This window comes from Pristiophorus japonicus, chromosome 2, assembly GCF_044704955.1.
Source record: "Pristiophorus japonicus isolate sPriJap1 chromosome 2, sPriJap1.hap1, whole genome shotgun sequence".
In the NCBI taxonomy this organism is placed as follows: Eukaryota; Metazoa; Chordata; class Chondrichthyes; family Pristiophoridae; genus Pristiophorus; species Pristiophorus japonicus.
This window is the reverse complement of record NC_091978.1, coordinates 140059818-140086124: the sequence shown is the minus strand read 5'-3', so window position 1 is coordinate 140086124 and position 26307 is coordinate 140059818. Positions and strand designations below refer to the sequence as shown.

Below are 26307 nucleotides of genomic sequence, written 5' to 3'. Positions count from 1 at the left end.
CAGCTTTTCACTGCTAAACTTGCAGAACCGGTGCCTGCAAATTAAGGACTGTGTGTTTGAAGAAATAAAAGTGCCAATTCAACTTCGCAATGGATCAACTTCCACCAAGAACAAAGAATTTCTTGCATGAGGAAGCAAACCATTGCATAATATGTGGTGCACCCATTCTGCAAATTTAAATATAAAGATGTCGATGTGGCTGCCTCTCCCTGTCCAAATGGCCTCAGTCAGTCCCCCTCACAGCTCGAAGGCTGCTGCTGTTCTTTCTTCGGCTCCCGGCCAGCCACTGACGCCGCTGCAATCCCATGGCCGAATGGCCTCACGTCCGTCCGGGTGCTGCATCTTCGCGGGGAATGAAGGCCTGCCTCAAGCACCAAGGCTGCTTGCTGCCTGCCCCTGCCGTCGAGACCGACGCCACACCGCTGCCTCAAGCACTGAAGCTCAGCACCAAGGCTGCTTGCTGCCTGCCCCCGAGACCGACGCCACACCGCTGCCTGAAAGGCCTGCCTGAAGCACTTTCACACAGGTAGGAACATGGTTTATTTAATCTTTTCTTTGCTTATAAATTTTTATTCATGTTGGATTTATTTGTATAATATTTGTATAAATATAACTAAGGATTGATTGTAGAATTTAATGACTTCCCTTCCCCCCCCCCCCCCCCTCCCCTCCCACCTCGTTCCCGATGCCTAATTTGTAACCTGCGCCTGATTTTTTGAAGTGTAGACAAGGTTTTTTCAAGCGTACAAAAATCTTCACTTGCTCCATTCTAAGTTAGTTTGGAGTACGTTTTCACTGTGGAAACTTTCAAATCAGGCGTGAGTGGCCGGACACGCCCCCTTTTGAAAAAAAATTCACTTCCAAAGTGAAACTGTTCTACCTGACTAGAACTGCAGAAAACTAAATGTGGAGAATTCCGATTTCTAAGATACTCCGTTCTACACCAGTTGCTCCTAAAAATCAGGAGCAAATCATGTGGAAACTTGGGGCCGTGCAGTGGTGATTGCTTTTCTCCAGGCAGGGCCCATCAAAGCAGCGACCCTCTCTTACAAGGCTGTCAGTGGCTGCAGATTTGCCGGGCTTCCTCCAGTTGTCGTGTGTCACTTTCCTCTGCAAAGATGAAAACATAACTTTTTAGAGAGGATGTCTTTCTCCTGGGTGGGACACATACAGCTGGTCACATTTACAATGGCATTGAATAAATGAAAATATTACTTACACTAACTACTTGACCAAGGTCCTGCCACTTTTTACACTGGCCTCCAGATCTCGTGGTGGTCACCATTGTGCAGTAATCTTCTGCAATTTAATTCCAGCGTTTCTTTGGGTGGAACTTTTATGTGCTGGTTTCCAGCTCCTGTCATCTGTTCTCTAATCACAGTAACTAGTGCTTCCACTTCATCCTGTAAGAAATTCTTGGTCCTTGCACCGCGTTGCATCTTGTACTGCCGCAGCTGTGACTTTTTCCAATGCTGTCACGCAGCACTTGTAACACACACAACTGACTCTTTAAAAATGGCCTGTTGCCAACTCTTGAGCTGTACTGCACATGCGCGTCCATTGCAATGACTTCAGAAACGTAACTTTTTTCCCCCGCGCAAGCGCATACACAGAAGATGCGGCATTGTTTTTCGGCACAGGCAGCAGGCTCCACCTCCCGAGGTGACTGGACATGCTGTGCGGCGCCAATTTCGAATTATAGATCGGGGAAACTTTGGCAAATTATTTCAGGCGCATTTCTGGCCTAGAAAAACGGGCGTAACTCTGGCAATACGTCAGAAAACGGGCTTGGGCAAAATTGAGCCCTATGTCTTCACACTAGAAACAGAAAGCACATCTGCAAAATGTTTTTGAATTGGGGCTGCTAGAACATTGCACCCACCATTGTAAAATTGACAATATTTGTGGCCAATGTGAAAGGGGAGCTATGGTAATACTGGCCACTTGCATTAATCTGGAATGGGGGCGGGGGGCTGGGTGGGGGAATAGCACTCATTTTACATCGGATTACTTTGATTATACAGCACAGATACAAGCCATTTGGCCCAACCAGTCCATGCCGATGTTTTTGCTCTACTTGAGCCACCAGGAATGTTTGTAATCCTGAATAGTTTCTACCAACTTGGAAAAGCGGAGCAGACAGACCTTCTTTATTCTAGTTTTCTCTCTTTCTCTCCTAAACCTGGAAGATGGATTTGCTCAAGTGGTCTTTCTTAAGAGGTTATCACTATTGGAGCATCACTGTTGAGCCTGCTTTAGTCCTCAGCAAATATTTCAAATATGTACACTTTCTGTCTGAGTTTACTGTATAGGAATATTTCCTCTCCTCTCTTTCTAATGGTTGGACATTAACATCAATTGAAGTGCCTCCAGCCTTCAAACATTTCAGCCAATCCAGAACCATGCAACCTGAGTCCTCACCCATGCAAAGTACCACACACCGATCACCCCCATGCTCTACGAGTTCCCTTTGCCTCAGCAAATCAATTTTTCGTATGCTCCCATGACTTCATTCCATACAATCAGGAAAATCTTCATAAGCTATACTTCTTGGCACATAACCTATTCCTCCGACTTTGGGACGTCTAGTGGTCATGAAAGGCGTTATATAAGTCTAAATATCAAACAACCCAGACCACCTCGATGTCCCTCCTCACTGAGTTTGCGCAAAATGCACATGGCCCCCTGAAAAAAGCTAAGTGAGTGGGCAAAAATTAGGCAGATGGAGTATAATGTTGGAAAGTGTGAGGTCATGCACTTTGGCAGAAAAAAAATCAAAGAGCAAGTTATTATTTAAATGGAGAAAGATTGTGAAGTGCTGCAGAACAGTGTGCATGAAACACAAAAGGTTAGTATGCAGGTACAGCAAGTGATCAGGAAGGCCAATGGAATCTTGGCCTTTATTGCAAAGGGGATGGAGTATAAAAGCAGCAAAGTCTTGCTACAGTTATATGGGGTATTGGTGAGACCACACCTGGAATACTGCGTGCAGTTTTGGTTTCCCTATTTACGAAAGGATATACTTGTTTTGGAGGCAGTTCAGAGAAGGTTCACTAGGTTGATTCCGGAGATGAGGGGGTTGACTTATGAGGAAAGGTTGAGTAGGTTGGGCCTCTACTCAATGGAATTCAGAAGATGGCGTAGTGATCTTATCGAAACGTATAAGATTATGAGGGGGCTTGACAAGGTGGATGCAGAGAGGATGTTTCCACTGATTGGGGAGATTATAACTAGGGGGCATAATCTTAGAGTAAGGGACTGCCCATTTAAAACTGAGATGAGGAGAAATTTATTTTCTCAGAGGGTTGTGGATCTGTGGAATTTGCTGCCTCAGAGAGCTGTGGAAGTTGGGAAATTGAATACATTTAAGACAGTGATAGACAGTTTCTTAACCGATAAGGGAATAAGGGGTTATGGGGAGCGGGCAGGAAAGTGGACCTGATCGGATCAGCCAAGATTGTATTAAATGGCGGAGCAGGCTCAAGGGGCCGCATGGCTTACTCCTGCTCCTATTTCTTATGTTCTTATTACTTGTTTTTCACTCCTTCCATTCCACCATTGGAATCTGAACTTTCAGGCACTATACCATTGCCATCTGGAATTCTGATCTGAAACCACTTCGCCTTGCCACTTCTCTTCTGCTTCCAAAAGCCGCCTTTAAACCTGTCACTGATTGTGCCTTTGGCCTCTTCCTCACATCTCCCGAAATGTTTTCAGTTTCTCCTTGACCTCTTTCCCCTGGTAAATTGTTCTGCAACATTATTTCTACATTAGTGCTACATAAGCATAAATTGGGTTATGTCCCACCATTGACCTAGAGAGTAGCTGAACTTAGGAATCAGCTGTTCTTGGTCTGCAGGACTTACTATCACACGATGGGCTACAATTCACTCAGTAAGCTATTAAGGAGCTCCAGTCAATCAGCTTTTTAAAAAAAAAATCAATTATTATTCCTTATTCCCTGACATCAGTAACTCATAAATGGCAGTAATATAACCAGTAGATAACTATCGGGATGAAGGGTTTTGGCCGTGGGTTATTTTTGCTGTTTTGGTATCCTAACAAATTTCCATCTGCACAAAATGCCCAGGTGCACACTTTTCAAAGCGTATATTGGTAGAACGAGGAACCTTCCTATGGCTCAGTACCACATTTACCCGCTGGCCCATCAAGGGACTGCTGATGAGTCACCACTGCCAGACCATATTTCCTTCAAAGAAAATTTATAAAACAGATATTGTATATGTGAAAGTTATATTGTTACATTTGGAAAACACAAATGGTGCTAGACTACCTCTTGGAGATAATCTCACTTTTGCCAATGTACTCCACACATGCAGCTTTATAACTGTCCTTTGGCCACCCATATTCTAAAATTCTTGGTATAGGAAGTACAGTAGACATTTAAGAACATTCTGTTTAATTTTGCCATTTCCTTTCTGGAAATTAAACATCTGAAGCTGAATGGAACTCATTTGTAATAGCCATGTATATATTGGCTCGGGAGGGAGGGGTGGGGGGAGGATTTTAACCACCCCCCCCCAACCTGGAAACATGGTGGGGAGGCAGTTAAAATGGCTTGTGCGGCTTAACCCGTCCGATCCTGTTGCCGTCCTGCGGGTCCCAGTATTACATAAAATTCTGCTGAATTTACAGCATAGAAACAGGCTATTTGGCCATTGTTTTTTATACACGAGCCACCTCCACCCTACTGCACCTAACTCGATCAGCATATCCTTCTATTCCTTTCTCCCTCATATTCTTATCTAGCTTCCCCTTAAATGCATCTATACAGGTTGAACCTCCCTTATCCAGAACTCCCTTAGCCGGAGCCACCCCTCGTCCAGAACCATTCCTGGCCACCGGGTGGCGCTTGCGCAGAACTCCGACATGAACAAATTGAAGTCCTTCCTCGCTGTCGACTCCCGCAATCGCTGGCCTGACCCCGCGATCCACCACCCCACCCCCCCATGATCTCTCTGCCGCACTCCCAGTCCCAAGCCAGCCAACCCTGATATCCCCTTGCTCAGTACCTGTACCATCCAATTTAACGTGACCACCCCTCGTCCGGAAAAATCCCTTATCCATAACAGGCCAGGTCCCGAGGGTTCCAGATAAGGGAGGTTCAACCTGTACTATTCGCCTCAACTACTCCATGTGGTAGCAGGTTCCACTTTCTGACCACTTCTCCTTTTAGCATGTGGGAGGGACACTTGTCAGAAGCTAGCAGGATCCTTCTTTAAATATGCAGATTGGGCTCCGATTACAATATCAGGGCCCGCCTGCAATCTTAACCTGAGGTCTATGTGGAAAAGCTGTCATGGCTTCCCCGTCAAGCCAAATCTGTTGGGAAGAGGCTGGTACTTCCTCTCGGGATCTTTATATAGTGCCCTATAAAGTGGCTTCAGACAGATAGATAAAGGGATCGATTTTGACGTCTCTGTCTTGTTTTGTCTTGTCTCGGTTGAGTCGGCCTCTGCAGTCGAGCTGTACTCTGCCAACTTTGCAAGGGGTGAGGTCACTGGCAAGCGCAACAGTGAAATTACTCATTCGAATTCTTCAGGTGTGGGCACTGCACACTGACTTTTTTTGGCCTTTACCATTATTGTGGGCAGTGCACTTCTGACTCATAATGAGCGTGCATCTGTTACCTACATTATTGGAGGCTCAGGAGCAATGTTCCCGTTAAGCTGCTTGGCTGCACAGCAATCTTGAATTTGTTGCCAGTATCACCAAAATCCTGTGGGATAAAACGGGTAAGAGCTCAGGTCTTCAGTATCAAATGAGGATTTTACTGTAAATGCTAACTCTGCTGCTACTACCAATATCTCTGCTGCGCCCCAAAGAAACTTACTGTAAATGTTGACTATCCACGGCTTAACTAAGACCGCCTACTTCCACCTCCGTTACACCGCCTGTCTCCGCCCTTGCTTTGGCTCATCTGCTACTGAAGCCCTCATCCATGACTTTGTTACCTCTAGACTTGACTATTCCAACACATTCCTGGCTGGCCTCCCACATTGTACCCTACGTAAACTTGAGGTCATCCAAAACTCAGCTGCCCATGTCCTAACTCGCACAAAGTCACATTCATCCATCACCCCTCTGCTCACTGACCTACATTGGCTCCCGGTGAAGCAATGCCTCGATTTCAAAATTCTCATCCTTGTTTTCAACTCCCTCCATGGCCTCGCCCCTCCCTATCTCCTCTAGCCTCACAGCCCCCCGAGATGTCTGCGCTCCTCCAATTCTGCCCTCTTGAGCATCCCTGATTATAATCGCTCAACCATTGGTGGCCATGCCTTCTGTTGCCTCGGCCCTAAGCTCTGGAACTCCTAAACCTCTCCGCCCCTCTACCTCCCCTTCCTTTAAGACGCTCCTTAAGACCTACCTCTTTGACCAAGCTTTTGGTCACCTGCCCTAATTTCTCTGATGTGGCTCGGTGTCAAATATTTTGTCTTATAATACTCCTGTGAAGCGCCATGTGACGTTTTACTACATTAAAGGTGCTATATAAATACAAGTTGTTTTTCTCGCTTTGCTGCTACCATTGATTCTGGAGCAAAAGTGTGAGACTTTCATATTAACTGAGGAACTTACTGTAAATCGCAGCAGCAGAGCAGGAATGTTACCAGTACAGTCAATATTTACAATAATCTCCTTAATTAATTTGAATGTCTCGCTTACTGCCTAGTTGTTGAAGTTGGCTACTGTTGCTGGTTGACTGCTCTTGCTGCTAGCTGCTCTAGGTCTCTGTTCCAGCTCCTGCTCTGTCACTTCATTCTTCTTGTCTCTTCTATTTGTCATGTACCGTAAGGACAGTTAGTATTTCTGATAGGCCAAAAATGTAACTTTTTCAAATATATATTTTTCCGGTATACTGATGACCGTATTGGTGCTGCGTCTTGCTCTCACCCCGAACAGGAAAATTTGATCAATTTTGCTTTCAATTTCCAACACTCCCCCATCTTCACATGGTTCATCTCTGACTCTTCCCTTCCCTTTCTTGAACTTCCTGTCTCAGTTTCTGAGGATAGGCTGGTGACCAATATCTACCATAAATCCACTGACTCCCACGGATTACACTTCCTCCCATCCTGCTTCCTGTAATTCCATTCTTTCAGTTTCTTTGTCTCTGTCACATCTGCTCTGATGATGACACCTTCCATACCACTGCTTCTGCTTTGTCTTTTTCCTCAACCGAGAATTCCTCTCCACCGTGGTTGACAGGGCCCTCAACTGTATCCATCCTATTTCCTGCACTTCTGCTATCACCCCTTCCCCTCCCTTCCAGAACCATGATAGGGTTCCTATTGTCTTCACCTTTCACCCACCAACTTCCACATTCAATCCATCATCCACCACCATTTCCGCCACCTCCAGCAGAATGCCATCACCAAACACATCTTCCCCTCCCCTTTCAGTATTCCAGAAAGACCATTCCCTCTGCGACACTGTTTAATCAGTCCATCCCCATCCCATGGCACCTTCCCGTGCAAGTGCAGGAGATGCAACACCTGCCTTTTTACCTCCTCCCTTCCCACCGTTCAGCGCTCGCCCCAAACACTCCTTCCAGGTGAAACAGCGATTTCCTTGTACTTCTTTCAATTTAGTATTCTGTACTCGCTGCTCACGATGCAGTTGCCTCTACACTGGGGAGACCAAACACAGATTGGGTGATCGGTTTGCGGAACACCTCCGTTCAATCCGTAAGCGTGACACCGAGCTTCCGGTCACTTGTCATTTTAATTTATCCTCGGCCTCTTGCACTTTTCCATTGAAGCTCAAGGGAAGCTTGAGGAACAGCACCTCATCTTTGGATTTGGCATTTTACAGCCTTCAGGACTCGACAGGAGTTCAACAATTTCAGATCATAACCACTGCTCACTTTTGTTTTTCAGACAGCAGTTGAAGGTAATAATGCTACTCTTGTCATTTTTGGCTCCTCTAAACCCATCTTTTGTTTCTTTTCTTGTCCCATTACCATCTCCTTTTACCTTGCACCATCATCCCTTTTGCCCTTTAGTCTCTCCTGCCTTCCACCCGACACAGACCTTCCCTTTTGTTCTTTCCTCCTATCCTCCCTTTCCCTGCCTCTGTACTTCCTTAAAACCTGTTACATCTCTAACTATTTTCAGTTCTGATGAAAAGTTATCGATCTGAAATATTAACTCTCTTTCTCTCTTCACAGAGGCTGCCTGATCTGAGTATTTCCAGCGTTTTCAGTTTTTATTTTATATTAAAAAAATTGTACCGGCACAGGCTTGATGGGCCAAATGGCCACATTCTGTGCTGTAACCATTTTATGATTCTATGAATTCCTGGTGACCTTTGATCCTGTGATGTTGGCAGTGTTTTGAGGTTGTTACAATGCCAAATAAATCCTGCAAGGGGTAAAATGTCTAGGAATACCTAAAAAAGCATTGCAATATTAAACTGTAATTGTGCAACATTTACATTCAGAGTACCAGTGAAACCTGGAAAGTAAGCCCCAAAACATAGTAAAAATCCATGCAAGAAAAAGTGAATTATTCTGTCACTGTAAACTGATAGCCCTCCATATCTTTGACAGTACGCGTTCATCGTACAATGGAGATCTGTTGTTTACACAGGAATTTGAGTGGCAAAATGAGTGGTAATACAAGTTAGCTCCATATTTTGACAATATGAATATGAAGCTACAACATTAGATTACAAGTAACATTCAGCACAAATAAAGCAAGTGTTAGGAATTATGGATTGTTATTGTGAATACTTTGCTTGGTTATAGTATTGGAGAAGAGCCTGTCTGTCCTCCTGTTCCTGCTCCTGATGTGTCGTTCTGGCTGTTTTCCATGCATTGCAGTTAATGTTCCCATACATTAGAAGGGATGCTGATGTCTTTTATTTGTCTTTAAATCTTCTCCATACCCTTGAAAATATTGGGCACAGTTCTACAGGCTTTATTGGAAAGAAGTTGTTGTCTTTAAAGAACTGATTATTGAGTGCATTCCTCCTACAGAGACATGGTAATCTCCAAATGCAATTGTGAACCTATGTAAGAACTCAACAGATAAGATAGTGCCATCAACACATTTGGGAAAAATTGACAAATTTTATGATGTCAAGTTGAGCCATACAGAACGGGAGACTCCCAGGTTTAATCCCTGGTCTGTGCTTAGTTAGTCAATTTTAATCACAGGTGGGACATTATGAATTGCCTCAGCATCTCTGGGGTAGGAAGGGGAGAAAAAGATGACAAGCAGACCTGACAGATTCATACCTGCCTCTGATTTGCTCTGCCCCATTCCCTCTATGGTTGAATATCCTTTTTGTTCCCAGTGTCTAGATTCACAATGAAAAATGGGTACCTGAGCAAGAAATGGATCATTGCTTGTGGAACATACCTCGGCAGGAGTTACTTCCTTTAAGGGAGGAAATGTAAGAAAGAAAATTACAGGGAAGATTAGAAGAGAAGGTACAATTATTGGTGAACTGATGAAAATTGTAATATTATTACCCAATGTTGTTACAACAAGACCTGATTTAACTCCTTCATGGACTTCTCAGTGTGAGGCCCAAGCCATTTGAGTTGTTCAGTTCTGTCTCCTGCCCAAAATCGACAGAAGTGACATGCCAGGAACCGTGCTACCAGCTGGATGCTGCCGGGAACCCAAGAGAACGTTCCCTGACATAATGTTACTGCTGGGGAGGGTGATGGTGTGCCAAGAGCTGCTGGTGGCAGAAGGGAGATGGAGGTTTTGTTATAGAAAGTGATCTAAGTGGATTAGCAAAGTAAAGCTGTTGTTAGTTGGGCTACATAATCTAAGAGCTGAATTATTGGATCACATGGGATACAGCTCGCTCATGGGAAGCCTGAGTACACTGCTTAAAGGAAAACAGCGTTTAAAGGACTCAAACTGTAACTCAAGTATATTTTTGGTTTGTCAATTCAAAATTCACAGGGTGACGCATAGACCAATCTTACGGAGTTAGTGACAGGAATTCACACATCATGGGATGGAACATACTTGTTTTTATTTTCTAAGGTAAAAAGGCATGAGTGGCAGACATATTTATTATTTGATTTGTAGACGCTGGATGATATACAAAGACAAATGTGCAGGTGTATCATTCACTTCTAAATTAAATTAACAGGAAACATGGAACAAAGTAACCAATAATTTATTGCTGAGAGTCAGCTCGAAAATCCTGCAGTTGCTGGTTTTTAATGAAGCCTTGGTATGTGGCCTGCACATGAGTAATCACAACAGCAGCACTTCTCAGAATGTCAAATAGAATTCGCAGCCACAGCAGTATAGTTCTTCAGTCAATGAACAGACTTAGGACAGGTTCTTGCTCCATTGCCTTCGACAGCAGCTGAACACATCCACGATTCTTATGCAGGGGTATTTGGTAAAATTATGTGACAAGGTGATTTTAGTTAAAAGCATAAAAATGACAAGTACACTCCTTTAAATCATACAGGCTAATTGCTGTCAAATAACTAGCTCTACTTTTGTACCCTTAATAAAATCTAAGATGTTCAGATTGATAAGAAGTTTGTTATTCTGTGGCTACTAAACTTGTGAATCAGTTTAATTCATTGTATTGCTTTTGTTCAAGATACTGCAGCCAACTCAGTGTTTGATTGCTGAAAGTGCCTTATACTTCATGCGATTCCCACACAGCTATCCTGCCAGGTTTCTCTGGCAGGTCTGCCAATGTGCCGGCCACCTGATTATTTTTTTTAAGTTCAAATTGTTTCATGGCACCAATTATATCATCGGGCCGTGACTTTTGAATGTAAAGTAGGCCCCTGCCTGCCTGGAGCAGGCTACCCTTTCAATGAGATTTTTTGGAAGTAAAATAGCATTGTGCAGGAACATGTCGGGCATGCGCGCGAGGAGCGCCAATCGCCATGTTAATTACCCATCCCTCCATTTGCACCAGGCGTGCTTGGTTAAAATCACGGCTTTCATTTCTTCACAATGCAGTTGTCCACTTCGAAGATACTTGCTAAAATAAAAAAGGGTGAAAAAGAGAAACTTCAGATGTTGGAAATCTGAAATAAACACAAGTGCAGAAAATGCATAGTAGGTCAGCATTTGTAAAGAGAAATGGCAGGCTAATATTTCAGGTCTGACCCTTTGTCAGATCGAACAGTTCTGTTCTTACCTGATGTTTGCTTATATTCACTTTGTAGAAAGGATATTAATGATTAGGAGTGGAAATCCTGGCTATTATTGTTTTTTCTCTTTATTTCACATTAGTACTTGTTTCTATGTCACAGTCCCTATATTGTAGCAAGTTGCACAAATTCTACATGAAGGAGGAGGAGAAACAAAATAGATACTGTTGTAATTGGTAGTATAACACATAAAAAGTTCTGTAATCTTTTTATTCCTCTTGCTGGGTTTGTTAATTGCATAATGTTCCCATTCAGGTTCTTCCTTGGAAGTATTAATGCCAAGTCACATTGCTCCCTAAAGCATAGCATATATCTATAACAGTACTTCTATTACACAAAGATTTCTAGTACATTTATCGCAAACAGGTCAAGTGAACATTACTTTATAGAATGTTCAAGTCACTCCAAAAGAACAAAGCACTATAAACTGCCAAAGTATAAAAAACAATGAAAAAAGCAGTGCTCATATTGACAAGTATTTTCAGAGTTGTCACAAAATCTTAGACTTTACACCCTGTTTGCATTTTATTTACACATCCTCATTTTAACAGTTCCAAAACTTAGGGCCCATAATTCTTTTTTTTTTGGGGGGGGGGGTGCAAAATGTTGCAATTCTGATGTAAGTGACTGGAATTAGTGGGAAAAGTCAGTTACTCCAGAGTTGTATCTATTAAAGATCTGGCAGAGGTCAGGAAGAAGCCCAGGCAGCTCCTCATAATTCTGGACAGCCACTGGACACATTCTTGCACCTATCTGCCTGCCTGATGCAAATTTGGTACCCTCCTAATAACCCCCTCCCATTTGGTACCCTCCTAATAACCCCCTTCCCATTAAGGTGCTCTTCTCTGTATGTTATTCAGACAGCTTTATTTATGTCGGGCTCTGACATGTGAGGGCAACACATTTATTTACCTGCATGCAGTGGGCAAGGTAAATCTTACAAAGCAAAAAAAATACAACACTTGCTTCACAGTCTTTGAACATATTTCTCTTGGAACTTCTTTTCAAATTTATTCAATGGAAAAGTGCAATCCTCTTTCACTTTCCCTCTCTAATCATAGTAGATCTAGTTTTTTAAAAAAGCCCTGGGGGCATTATAAGCGAACATGACTATCGTGACCTGCTGTAACACTGCCATCTGATGGTGTAATTATGACATACAGTGAAATAAAACCTAATGTCACTGCAGTGTTAGTCATGTGGAACATTAGCGCTTCACTTAGATGATTTGAACATGGAGGCTTTCCAACTATCTTTGTTGACTGAGCCCTTAAAATTGGAACAAATCAGCCCACAAATACATTAACAAGTAAATAAATAAATAAACATGTATTTTTTTATATATATAATCATAGAAATTCACAGCACAGAAGGAGGCCATTCAGCCCATTGTGTCTGTGCCGGCCCGAAAAGAGCTATCCAGCCTAATCCCACTTTCCAGCTCTTGGTCCATAGCCTTGTAAGTTACGGCACTTCAAGTGCACATCCAAATACAGGTGGAGCGTCTGAAATCCGGAAAGCTTGGGACCGAGTCCATTCCGAATTTCGGAACGTCTTTCCGACGTCTCGAATCCGGAAACGCCTGGGCCAAGGTTCGGGTATTTCCGGATTTCGGAACGTCTTTCCGATGTCCTGAAACCGGAATGTCTGGGCCAAGGTAAGAAAGGGGGGTAGGGTGTGAGTCCAAGCGGCGGGGGAGAGGTCCCGAGGCAGCCAAGGTAGGTCCCGATGTGGCCAAGGTACAGCGGAGGAGCGGGGGAGTCCGGTGGTGGGTCTGGATTTCGGAACATTTTCCGGATTCCAGACGACCCCGCCACGGATCGGCCCGGTGTCCAGATTCCAGAACATTCCGAATTTCGGAACTCTGGATTTCGGATGCTCAACCTGTACTTTTAAAATGCGATGAGGGTTTCTGCCTCTATCAGCCTTTCAGGCAGTGAGTTCCAGACCCCACAATGCTGTGGGTGAAAAACATTCTCCTCAGCTCCCCTCTAATCCTTCTAACAATTACTTTAGATCTGTGCCCACTGGTTATTGACCTCTCTTTCTTATCCACTCTATCTGGACCCTTCATAATTTTATAAACCTCAATTAAGTCTCCCCTCAGCCTCCTCTGTTCCAAAAAAAACAAACTCAGCCTATCCAATCTTCCCTCATAGCTAAAAAGTCCGAGCAACATCCTCGTAATTCTCCTCTATACCCCAGTCACATCGTTCCTATAATCTGGTGACCAGAACTGTAAGCAGTACTCTAGCCTGTGGCCTAACTACTATTTCATACAGTTCGAGCATAACCTGCCTGCTCTTTTATTCTGTGCCTTGGCTAATAAAGGAAAGTATCCCGTATGCCTTCTTAACCACCTTATCTACCTGTCCTGCTACCTTCAGCGATCTGTGGATACGCACTCCCAAGGTCCCTCTGTTCATCTGCACTTTTCAGTATCCTATCATATATTGAGTATTGCCATGCTTTATTAGCCCTCTCTCCAAATGCATTACCTCACACTTCTCCGGATTGGATTCCATTTGCCACTTTTCTGCCCACCTGACCAGTCTATTGATATCTTCCTGCAGCCCTGTAGTTCCTACAGTGTGTCATTTTTCTCCCTCATGCATACATAAACACACCCAACTCTCGTTTAAAAAAAAGAACGAAAGAAATGGTGCTTCATGTTGGTGAAGAAGCTGTTTTTTCAATCTCTGCTTTGTACTTGGATTCCAGTACAAAATATATACATTATTGCTGCCTGGACTATCTAATTGTTTCATTGTTTATTTGAAGACTGGAGATGGCGTATCTTTATTGCTGTCTTATCAGTAATTGCTCAGACCTACACCATTGAATTGATTAGTCGAAGCAAGAGTCATCTCCTTCTAACAGCTGATATAGTATGTGCATGCCTCAGTAAAATACCTCAGTAAAATAAAACATATTGATTGGCCCAGAATTGGCTGAAAAAATAACAGTGTGAATTGCGAATCGGCACAAGTTGCTACCCAATTTGCCGCTAGCTTTGTGAAAATGGTGTTTCACGTTTAACGTCCCCGCCATTTTGCATGAAGTTGTTGCATTTGCACATTAATTGCCCATTAAACTCACCACTGAAAGTCCAATAATTATCCTTTTAACAACGTGATAATTGTTAATGGTCAACCTCTCTTGCTAAGATAGTAAACCGTTAAAAGTGTGGAGTCCTATTCCTTCAGGTTATAAATTGTTATTGGAGATGTAAAAAATACTAAATTTTAAATTTTTACATGTTTTTCTTTCTTTTCCTTTCTGTCTTTTTTTCTCTCAATACATTCTTTCTTTGCCTCTCTCTTTTTCTCTTTCTGTCCCTGATTTGACATTGAATACACCCACTCTAGTTCACATTCCTTCTCAGTCCTTTCTCTGTTTATTTCTCAATCCTTGAACCTCATTGGTTAAGGAGATGTAATGTTTGTCCCATTGTTCACCAAGATCTCTGATCCAAGTTGCCCACGCCATGCCATTATCAACTCGTGCTTCCAGCAACTATTGTGGACAAACATTTTTAAAAACTAAACATGCACAAACAGCAAAATCTGGGTCATTATTTCCTGCTTGGTGACCCTCTTGCACCCTAGGCGATCACATTTCAACATATATACCCATTTTTACAATTTCTTCCTGCAAATGTGAGAGCATTAAACTTGTGGTCATAACTCCAATCCAGTTGGTGGCCGTAATGGCAAATGCAAACTCCAATAGGAAACTTTCAAGATAAATTGTGAATATTATAAAATATGTCAAGCCATATATTCACTACTGTAATCTATTCTCAAGGTTTGGATAACTATATAAATCAATATATCTTTGATATCATTTGCACTTCTCAAATACGTTGTTATGTTCTGGTAAGATGTTGAAACAAATTCCTGTCTGCCTGTTGTGTTGGTTCAGGGGGGATGTGCAATATTTGTAGAAGAACACAGGGTTCCTCCCACCCCATGTGTCCTGGGCAACATTCTTTCCTCAACCAACACTACCCAGAAACACACAAATTAACTGGTCATTCATCTCCTAGCTGTTTAGGGTGTGGCTGGGCAAAATGGTTGCCACATTTGCCTACATATTAAGTCATAGAAACATAGAAACATAGAAAATAGGTGCAGGAGCAGGCCATTCAGCCCTTCTAGCCTGCACCGCCATTCAATGAGTTCATGGCTGAACATGAAACTTCAGTACCCCCTTCCTGCTTTCTCGCCATAACCCTTGATCCCCCGAGTAGTAAGGACTTCATCTAACTCCCTTTTGAATATATTTAGTGAATTGGCCTCAACTACTTTCTGGGTGAAGAAGTTTCTCCTCATCTCGGTCCTAAATGGCTTACCCCTTATCCTCAGACTGTGACCCCTGGTTCTGGACTTCCCCAACATTGGGAACATTCTTCCTGCATCTAACCTGTCTAAACCCGTCAGAATTTTAAACGTTTCCATGAGGTCCCCTCTCATTCTTCTGAACTCCAGTGAATACAAGCCCAGTTGATCCAGTCTTTCTTGATAGGTCACTCCTGCCATTCCGGGAATCAGTCTGGTGAATCATCGCTGCACTCTCTCAATAGCAAGAATGTCCTTCCTCAAGTTAGGAGACCAAAACTGTACACAATACTCCAGGTGTGGCCTCACCAAGGCCCTGTACAACTGTAGCAACACCTCCCTGCCCCTGTACTCAAATCCCCTCGCTATGAAGGCCAACATGCCATTTGCTTTCTTAACCGCCTGCTGTACCTGCATGCTAACCTTCAATGACTGATGTACCATGACACCCAGGTCTCGTTGCACCTTCCCTTTTCCTAATCTGTCACCATTCAGATAATAGTCTGTCTCTCTGTTTTTACCACCAAAGTGGATAACCTCACATTTATCCACATTATACTTCATCTGCCATGCATTTGCCCACTCACCTAACCTATCCAAGTCACTCTGCAGCCTAATAGCATCCTCCTCGCAGCTCACACTGCCATCCAACTTAGTGTCATCCGCAAATTTGGAGATACTACATTTAATCCCCTCGTCTAAATCATTAATGTACAATGTAAACAGCTGGGGCCCCAGCACAGAACCTTGCGGCACCCCACTAGTCACTGCCTGCCATTCTGAAAAGTACCCGTTTACTCCTACTCTTTGCTTCCTGTCTGACAACCAGTTCTCAATCCACGTCAGCACACTACCCCCAATCCCATGTGCTTTAACTTTGCACATTAATCTCTTGTGTGGGACCTTGTCGAAAGCCTTCTGAAAGTCCAAATATACCACATCAACTGGTTCTCCTTTGTCCACTTTACTGGAAACATCCTCAAAAAATTCCAGAAGATTTGTCAAGCATGATTTCCCTTTCACAAATCCATGCTGACTTGGACCTATCATGTCACTATTTTCCAGATGCACTGCTATGACATCCTTAATGATTGATTCCATCATTTTACCCACTACTGAGGTCAGGCTGACCGGTCTATAATTCCCTGTTTTCTCTCTCCCTCCTTTTTTAAAAAGTGGGGTTACATTGGCTACCCTCCACTCCATAGGAACTGATCCAGAGTCAATGAAATGTTGGAAAATGACTGTCAATGCATCCGCTATTTCCAAGGCCACCTCCTTAAGTACTCTGGGATGCAGTCCATCAGGCCCTGGGGATTTATCGGCCTTCAATCCCATCAATTTCCCCAACACAATTTCCCGACTAATAAAGATTTCCCTCAGTTCCCCTCCTTATTAGACCCTCTGACCCCTTTTATATCCGGAAGGTTGTTTGTATCCTCCTTAGTGAATACCGAACCAAAGTATTTGTTCAATTGGTCTGCCATTTCTTTGTTCCCCGTTATGACTTCCCCTGATTCTGACTGCAGGGGACCTACGTTTGTCTTTACTAACCTTTTTCTCTTTACATATCTATAGAAACTTTTGCAATCCGCCTTAATGTTCCCTGCAAGCTTCTTCTCGTACTCCATTTTCAAAGTCATTGCATTTAAAAGACTAATTAATTGTGTGAAGTTATTTGAGATGTCTCGGTGTGATAATGTGCAAAATAAATACACACATTATACTATGCATCTCAATTCTTAAACCTCGAGTTGTTACAGATATACAATGTCTGATTTTAACTCTGGGCGTGTGATGGTAACAGGGCAGACGCGTGTGTAAAATAGCGGTAGGGTACTTACCTCTGCATTCCTGACGCGCTCCCCCCTGCCATCATTTTAACCGCACACCTTTCTGACTTGGCTGAGACACCCACCACAGGCAGGTGGGTCCATCATGAATATATTAAATCACGGTGCTATGATACACTTTTAACTTAAGAATCGCAGCAGTCCAGCCCAGTAGAACTTGGCGGCAGATGGAACCGGGGTCATGAGGGCCAGAAATTGAAAAAATATTTAATTTTTGCTGTTTCCTTGTGGGCCAGGAGTGTTTCTCCATTCTCCATGACCCATAAGGAAACCTTGGACCTCCCCTAATCTGAGCTTCCGTCCACCTACCCCGACCATAATGTCCTCCTGAACCCCCTAATGACCATTTCCTTAGGAAATTCTATCCATTCTACCCTAAAGCTGGTGTGGAATCTGCAGAGGCCGAGAAAAGGCCTCGGATGTTCCAGCCATAAAGATAATCATTACTACAACAACAACTTGCATTTATAGAGTGTCTTTAACATAGTAAAATGTCCTAAGGCGCTTCATGGGAGCGTTATCAAACAAATGGCCTACTCCTGCACCTACTTTCTATGTTTTTATGTTTCAACTCTCTCTGTTACCTAATCAGAAAACTCAAATCAAGTTAGTTAAACACGATTTGCCTTTAACAAATCCATGCTGACTTTCTTTAATTAATCCGCACTTGTCCAAGTGACTGTTAATGTTGTCTCGGATTGTCGTTTCTAAAAGCTTCCCCACTACTGAGCTTAAACTGACTGGTCTCTGGTTGCTGGGCTTACCCTTGCACCCTTTTTTGAATAAGGCTGTAGCATTTGCAATTCTCCAGTCCTCTGGCACCACCCCCGTATCTAAGGAGGATCGGAATATTATGACCAGTACCTCCGCAATTTCCACCCATCTGGTCCTGGACAAACAGCCTTTCTAGTACCTCTTTTTCAATTTTTATCTGTCCAGTATCTCAATTGCCTCCTCTTTCTCCATGACTTTGGCAGCACCTTCTTCCTAAAGGCAGATGCAAAGTACTCATTTCGGGACTCAGCCATGCTCTCTGCCTCCATGCGTAGGTCTCCTTTTTAGTCCCTAATTGGCCCCACTCTTCCTCTTACTACCCGTTTATTATTTATATGCTGATAGAAGATTTTTGGATTCCTTTTATGTTAGCTGCCAGTGTATTCTCATATTCTCTCTTTGCCCCTCATTTCCTTTTTCACTACCCCTCTGAACTGTCTATATTCAGCTTGGTATTCTCAACCTGACATCTGTCATACACCCCTTTTTTATGCTTCATCTTACTCTCTATCTCTTTTGTCATCTAGGGGGTCCTGGCTTTGGTTGTCCTACCTTTCTCCCTCATGGGAATGTACCTCAACTGTATCTGAACCATCTCCTCTTTAAAGACAGCCCATTGTTCAATTACAGTTTTGCCTGCCAATCTTTGATTCCAGTTTACCTGGGCCAGATTTGTTCTCAACACACTGAAATTGGCCTTTCTCCAATTAAGTATTTTTACTCTAGAATGCTCCTTGCCCTTTTCCATAGTTAATCTAAAACTTATGATATCATTTCCTAAATGTTCCCCTGCTGACACTTGCTCCACTTGACCCACCTCATTCCCCAGAGCCAGATCCAGCAATGCCTCCTTCCTCGTTAGGCCGGAAAGATTGAAAGTTCTCCTGAACACACTTCAGAAATTCTTCCCTGATCTGACCTTTACATTATTACTGTTGTGTCCTTAGATGCTCTAACAATGACTCCACGAGGCAGTGTTTTGTACTTGAACTGTAGTGACCTTAGTCCTTTATTAGTTAACTCCAGAGTGAGGTGGAGTTAACTAATAACTCCACCTCAGTGGTGGCCTGCCTTTTATACTAGGCCAGGCACACCTGTACAGGTAACCTATGAGTCTCCCACTGCTGTGCCCTTTGGTAGCATACCTTAAGATAGTACCAACAGTAACCATGTAGGATCCATGACATCACTCTCCCCTGAACCCTCAGTGCAAATCGCCTCTGCATTAACTGTGCTCTGGGCTTAGCTCTATATGGGTTTTGTCTGATAGACCTCTGGCGGGCCAGCTCAACCTTGGGTGGGTAGTGGGGTGCAGTAGCGTGCTGGTGGTTGCTGCATGTGTGTGTGTGTGTGTTCCTGACCACTCCATTCTCCCCTTCCCACATTGGTGTGGTGGGGGCTCCTAACATTCATGCTCATTCAAGTTCAGGTAAATGGGTTTTGTGGTTTATTTTGTGGTTGACCGGTGCTTGAGGATGAGCTAGTTCCAGAGCCGCTGAGTGGTGTCCCTGTAGTCTGGTGGTGGCTCAGTGCCCGGTGCTGGCAGTGAGGAGCCAGTTGGCTCGTGTACCCTGCTCTCGGGGCTGTTGCCATGGCACCTAGCGTCAGGCAGGTGCACAGATGTCTGTGATTCTCCGCCCCACCCCCTCTCCGTCCTTCCTTTATGTTCCGGGTCCTACTTGCTCCCTGAAGAACTGTCGTCTAGCAGTGCACAGGGAACTGCTGACTCACTGGCCTGAGCGTAGCTTGGTTTGGGATCCTGGTTGGTGCCTGTTTCCTCTGGGGGAACAGTGGCGGGTGACCCTACATCTAGGGCTATGGCCTTGGTGCAGTCTGCTCCTTCAGGTTCGTGGCCGTTGGTGTCATCGGTTGCCTGAGAGATGGAGCCGACCCAGGGCATGGTATCACTACTGTTGCCATTGCCCTGCTGAGGTCGTTTGCTTCGCAGCTCGTGTGTGTTGGCTGCTTGTGGCCACACTTCGTGGTGCATGACTCTGGTCCCCGGGATGCAGGCTACAGCATTGGATAGCTCGCTGGACCTGTGTGCACCCGATGGGTGTCTGCCCGCAGCATTGGCTGTGTGCAGTGGGAATCCTGCATCACACAGCTTTTCCTTACTTGTGATGGACACTCTAGGGGTCCGATCGCGACCGTGCGATTTTTCCTCGCTGGTTGCATATACACAGTTCAGATCATCAATTACACATTGTACATAATCGCACGACTTTTCCTCGCCGGTTGCATGTATACAATTCCGATTATCTGTCACACGTTTTACATGGTTAGTTACACGCTTTACATAATCCATTACACCTTTAGTCTCTAACTTACAATTACTGTAATATGGCTTAAATGTGTGGAACTGTCCCTTTAATTGTAGTGGGTTGCAGGCCTCCTTTAAGAGTGCCTTGCTTGCTTTTCCCCAATCCGTGTCTCCGTTTGGTGCCACGTGTTGCTCCATCAGTGCTGTACCTCATGGTCTGGCCGCAGCCATCTTTGTCTTCAGCGCATCACCTCGTGGTGCGGGTGCCATCTTTTCTTCGTCCACGGTGTTGACTGTGGCGATCCTCTTCTCCCCGGGTCCTGCCTCCGCAGTTGGGAAGTCGCTGCTGGATCCGATTTTTTCCCTCCCGAGTCCTGCCACTGGAGCCTGAGGAGTTGCAAATGGCACTGAACACTGTGCAGTCATGAGCAAACATTCCCATTTCTGACCTTATGATGGAGGAAAGGTCATTGATAAAGTAGCTGAAGATGGTTGGGCCTAGGACACTGCCCTGAGGAACTCATGCAGTGATGTCCTGGAGCTGACAACCATTTTTCTTTGTGCTACTTATGACACCAACCAGTGGAGAGATTTTCCCTTGATTCCCATTGACTTAAATTTTACTAGGGCTCATTGATGCCACACTCGGTCAAATGCTGCCTTGATGTCAAGGACAGTCACTCTCACCTCAGCTCTGGAATTCAGCTCTTTTGTCCATGTTTGGACCAAGGTTGTAATGAGGTCTGGAGCTGAGTGGTCCTGACGGAACCCAGACTGGGCGTCAGTGAGCAGGTTATTGGCGAGTAAGTGGCGCTTGATAGCATTGTTGACGACACCTTCCATCACTCTGATGATGATTGAGAGTAGACTGATGGGGCGGTAATTGGGCAGATTGGATTGGATCTGCTTTGTGTGGACAGGACAGACCTGGGCCGTTTTCCACATTGTCAGATAGATACCAGCGTTGTAGCTGTACTGGAACAGCTTGGCTATAGGCCTGGGTAGTTTTAGAGCACAAGTCTTCAACACAACAGTGGGATGTTGTCGGGGCCCATAGCCTTTGTTGTACCCAATGGACTCTGCCGTTTCTTGATATCACGTGGAGTGAACCGATTTGGCTGAAGACTGGCTTCTGTGATGGTAGAAGGTCAATATGGATCAGCCATTCGTCACTTCTGGCTGAAGATGGTTGCAAACGGTTCAGCCTTGTCTTTTGCACTTGCATGTTGGTCTCCGCCATCTTTGTGAATGGAGATAAGCGGGCAGAGGAAACGTTACAAGGACTCCCTCAAAGCCTCCCTGATAAAGTGCTACATCCCCACTGACACCTGGGAGTCCTTGGCCATAGACCGCCCTAAGTGGAGGAATTGCATCCGATAGGGCGCTGAGCACCTTGAGTATCGTCGCCAAGAGCATGCAGAAATCATCGCAGGCAGCGGAAGGAACGTGCGGCAAACCAGGCTCCCTGCCCACCCTTTCCCTCAACGACTATCTGTCCGACCTGTGACAGAGGCTGTGGTTCTCATATTGGGCTGTACAGCCACCTAAAAACTCATGCTGAGTGGATTCCGAGGGACTGCCTATGATAGATGGAGATAGTCATAGAGCCTCCTCCTCCCATTAGTTGTTTAATGGTCCTTCACCATTCACGACTGGATGTGACTGGACTGCAGAGCTTTGATCTGATCTGTTGATTATGGGATTGCTTAGCCCTGTCTTGTAGCATGCTGCTTCTGCTGTTTAGCATGCATGTAGTTCTGTGTTGCAGATTCCCCAGGTTGGCACCTCATTTTTAGGTACGTCTGGTGCTGCTCCTGGCATGTTCATCTACACTTCTTATTGTATCAGGGTGGACCCTGGCTTGATGGTAATGGTAGAGTGAGGGATATGCTGGCCCATGAGGTTACACATTGTGATGGAATACAATTCTGCTGCTGCTGATGGCCCACAGCGCCTCATGGATAGTTTTGAGCTGTTAGATCTGTTCTGAATCTATCCCATTTTGCACAGTGGTAGTGCCACACAACACGATGGAGGATGTCCTCAGTGTGAAGACAGGACATCGTCTCCATAATGACTGTGCAGTGGTCAGTGCTCCCAATGCTGTCATGGACAGATGAATCTGTGATTGGTTGATTGGTGAGGATGAGTTCAAGTAGGTTTTTCCCTCATGTTGGTTCTCTCACCACCTGTCACAGGCCCAATTTGACAGCTATGTCCAGCAGGACTCGGCCAGCTCGGTCAGTAGTGGTGGTACTGAGCCACTCTAGGTGATGGACATTGAAGTCCCCCAACCAGAGTACATCATGTGCCCTTGCTACTCTTAGTGCTTCTTCCAAGTGGTGTTCAACATGGAGGAGTACTGATTGATCAGCCGAGGGAGGACTGTAGGGGTAATCAGCAGGAGGTTCCCTTGCCCATGCTTGACCTGAAGCCATGAGACATCATGGGGTCCGGAGTCAATGTTGAGGACGCCCAGGGCCACTCCCTCCCAACTATATACCACTCTGCCCCCACCCCTGGTGGGGCTATCCTGCCGGTGGGACAAAACATATCCAGGGATGGTGATGGAGGAGTCTGGGACATTGGCTGGATAGTATGATTCTATGAGTATGACTATGTCAGGCTAGTCTCTGGGACAGCTCTCACAATTTTGGAACAAGTCCCGAGGTGTTGATGAGGAAGACATTGCAGGGTCGACTGGGCTCGGCGTGCCATTTTCATAATGGAAGCCGGTGCCTAGGTCGATGCCAGGTGGTTCTTCCGGTTTTATTCTTATTATTGGTTTTTGTAGCGGTTTGTTGCAACTGAGTGGCTTGCTAGACCATTTCAGGATGGCAGATTTCCTTCCCTAAAGGATATTCGAGAAACAGGTGGGTTTTTACAAAAACCCGATAGTTTCATGGTCACCATTACTGATACAGGTTCGACCTCCTAAATCCAGAAACCTCCTGACCGAGGCCGTTCCTGATTTTGGGTAATTCCAGATTTCGGAACATATTTCCAACGTCCCGAATCCATAAACACCCGGGCCGAGATTCAGGTATTTCCGGATTTTGGAATGTATTTCCGACTTCCTGAATCCGGAAAGGCTGGACTGAGGTTCGGGTATTTCCGGATTTCGGAACCCTTGGAACAACGGTACCTGTCCCCTAAATAAAACAAATGGCAGCAACATTGGAGAATGATGTGACTATTTACAGCAATTAGACCAGTGCCTTTAAAGGCGCTAGCCAATTACACACAGCTCCAAATTAGATTCAGAATAATACCCTGTCCTTATAAAACAGCATATCCTCCGATTAACTGTGAGCAATGACTCCAGAGATTAATTAGTTTGAGATATTTCCCCCTTCAAGTCACAGATGTGTGTGAAAATGTCTTCTAGCTATTTAACTTGTTTTTAAATAATCAGTTTGTGAGTATAATATGCATACAGAGCACCGGCAGATAGAAAGAATGTTATAATTCAATATCTGCAGTCACATTTAATTGTACGCAGTTCCAATATAGGTTACATACTGAAGATAGTGGGACTACAAATTTATTACAAGTAATTAAATATTCATTGCATTTAAGTAATGGCTTAACCAGTCAAAAGCATTTTTAAGTATTTCACATAATTAATTATTTTGAAACACAGTGGTCGGGAATTCTCTGCTCTCACAACCCTGCACCCTCCTGCCCACAAACCGCCCACCCCCACACCCGCTGCTGTATCCTCACCAGAAGTCCCGGGGAACTTCGTTTTCAAGTGTAAACAGGGATTCCACCGTGCATCTGGTGAGGTTACAGTGGCGGAACAGGTGTAGCTCTGGAGAAATTCCTGGCCCATGACTATTGTCACATCGGCACAGACAACCATGTGGAGATTTGCCGTCCGAATGTATTGCATTTCTGGTGGTGGAGGTATATGAACATTTCAGAATATTCAAAGAGGACTTTTTCAGATCTGTCTTTTTATGTCATTGAGAACAAAAGCATGTGGTGGGGGTGGGGTGGGGCGGTGGGGAGAGGAGGGAGGGATTATTTACTGTTGTTGAAAAAAAAACATTTGGCTCAGCGGTGACCCGTAGTTAGTTAGAAAGAAACGCCTGGGAAAAACCTGCATTGCAGCCATTGGGACAGCGGTAAATATGAAGACCTGCAAAAAAAGGTGCGTTAAAGTTTTTATTTTTTAATTCTTTTTAAGAGATTCAATAGTTAAGTGTCTTGTGAATGTTTTGCGATTTTTAAATTTTTTTGTTTTTTGCAATTTTTTGGAGGGTTTCCCCCTCCCAAGGCCTCTCTCACAGCGGTAATCGGCCTTGGACTAAATTTGGTGAGGACCACGGTTTCCACCGCGAATCCTCGTGCAATGCTGATTTTTACCGCTGGGCCTTTAAAAAATAGTGAAGTGATTAGTGGTATTTTTGGCGAAAAATGTCAAAAAATATTATAACCAAAAAATGAATTTCTTGCCCAATGTGCACTGTTTAAAAAAAAAATGTCTGGATTTTGGAACATTTTCCAGATTTTGGACGACCCCTCCACAGATCAGCACGACTCTGAATTTAGGAGGTTGAACCTGTACTAGATTTTTAATTCCAGATTTATTTAATTAACTGAATTTAAATTCCCTAGCTGCCGGGGTGGGATTTGAACTCGTGCCCTGACATAATTAGTCCAGACCTCTGGATTATTAGTCCAGTAACATAACCACTATGCTACCGTTCCCATCCTGGAATCACATGTGCGACCGCAGAATTGGCTGTCTGTTCCCCTAACTAAGGAATCTCATAAGAACATAAGAAATAGGAGCAGGAGTAGGCCATACGGCCTCTCGAGCCTGCTCTGCCATTCAATAAGATCATGGCTGATCTGATCATGGACTCAGCTCCATTTCCCTGCCCACTCCCCATAACCCCTTATCCCCATAACGTTTAAGAAACTGCCTATTTCTGTCTTAAATTTATTCAATGTCCCAGCTTCCACAGCTCTCTGGGGCAACGAATTCCACAGATTTACAACCCTCAGAGAAGAAATGTCTCCTCATCTCAGTTTTAAATGGGCAGCCCCTTATTCTAAGATCATGCCCTCTAGTTCTATTTTCCCCCATCAGTGGAAACATCCTCTCTGCATCCACCTTGACAAGCCCCCTCATAATCTTATACGTTTCGATAAGATCACCTCTCATCCTTCTAAATTCCAATGAATAGAGGCCCAACCTACTCAACCTTTCCTCATAAGTCAACCCCCTCATCCCCGGAATCAACCTAGTGAACCTTCTCTGAACTGCCTCCAAAGCAAGTATATCCTTTTGTAAATATGGAATTCAAAACTGCACTCAGTATTCCAGGTGTGGCCTCACTAATACCTTATATAGCTGTGGTAAGACTTCGCTGCTTTTATACTCCATCCCCTTTGCAATAAAGGCCAAGATACCATTGGCCTTCCTGATCACTTGCTGTACCTGCATACTATCCTTTTGTGTTTCATGCACAAGTACCCCCAGGTCCCGCTGTACTGCGGCACTTTGCAATCTTTCTCCATTTAAATAATAACTTGTTCTTTGATTTTTTTCTGCCAAAGTGCATGACCTCACACTTTCCAACATTATACTCCATCTGCCAAATTTTTGCCCACTCACTTAGCCTGTCTTTGTCCTTTTGCAGATTTTTTGTGTCCTCCTCACACATTGTTTTTCCTCCCATCTTTGTATCATCAGCAAACTTGGCTACGTTACACTCAGTCCCTTCTTCCAAGTCGTTAATATAGATTGTAAAATAGTTGGGGTCCCAGCACTGATCCCTGCGGCACCCGACTAGTTACTAGTTGCCAACCAGAGAATGAACCATTTATCCCGACTCACTCTCTGTTCTCTGTTAGTTAGCCAATCCTCTATCCATGCTAATATATTACCCCAAC

At 44.3% G+C, this 26307-nt stretch overlaps 1 protein-coding gene across 3 annotated transcripts in view; it reads left to right on the top strand.

Annotated features, from left to right (window-relative positions):
- slc7a2 (solute carrier family 7 member 2) overlaps positions 1-26307 on the top strand; it is a 309829-nt gene that overhangs the window by 7231 nt on the left and 276291 nt on the right. For 2 of the 3 annotated variants that reach the window (XM_070869770.1, XM_070869763.1), the window contains exon 1: positions 9326-9457. The exons of the other annotated variant lie outside the window; for it this stretch is intronic. The gene's annotated coding sequence lies outside the window, so the exon portion shown is untranslated. Of the gene's footprint in view, positions 1-9325; positions 9458-26307 lie in introns of those variants that run through there. 3 annotated transcript variants of the gene reach the window in all.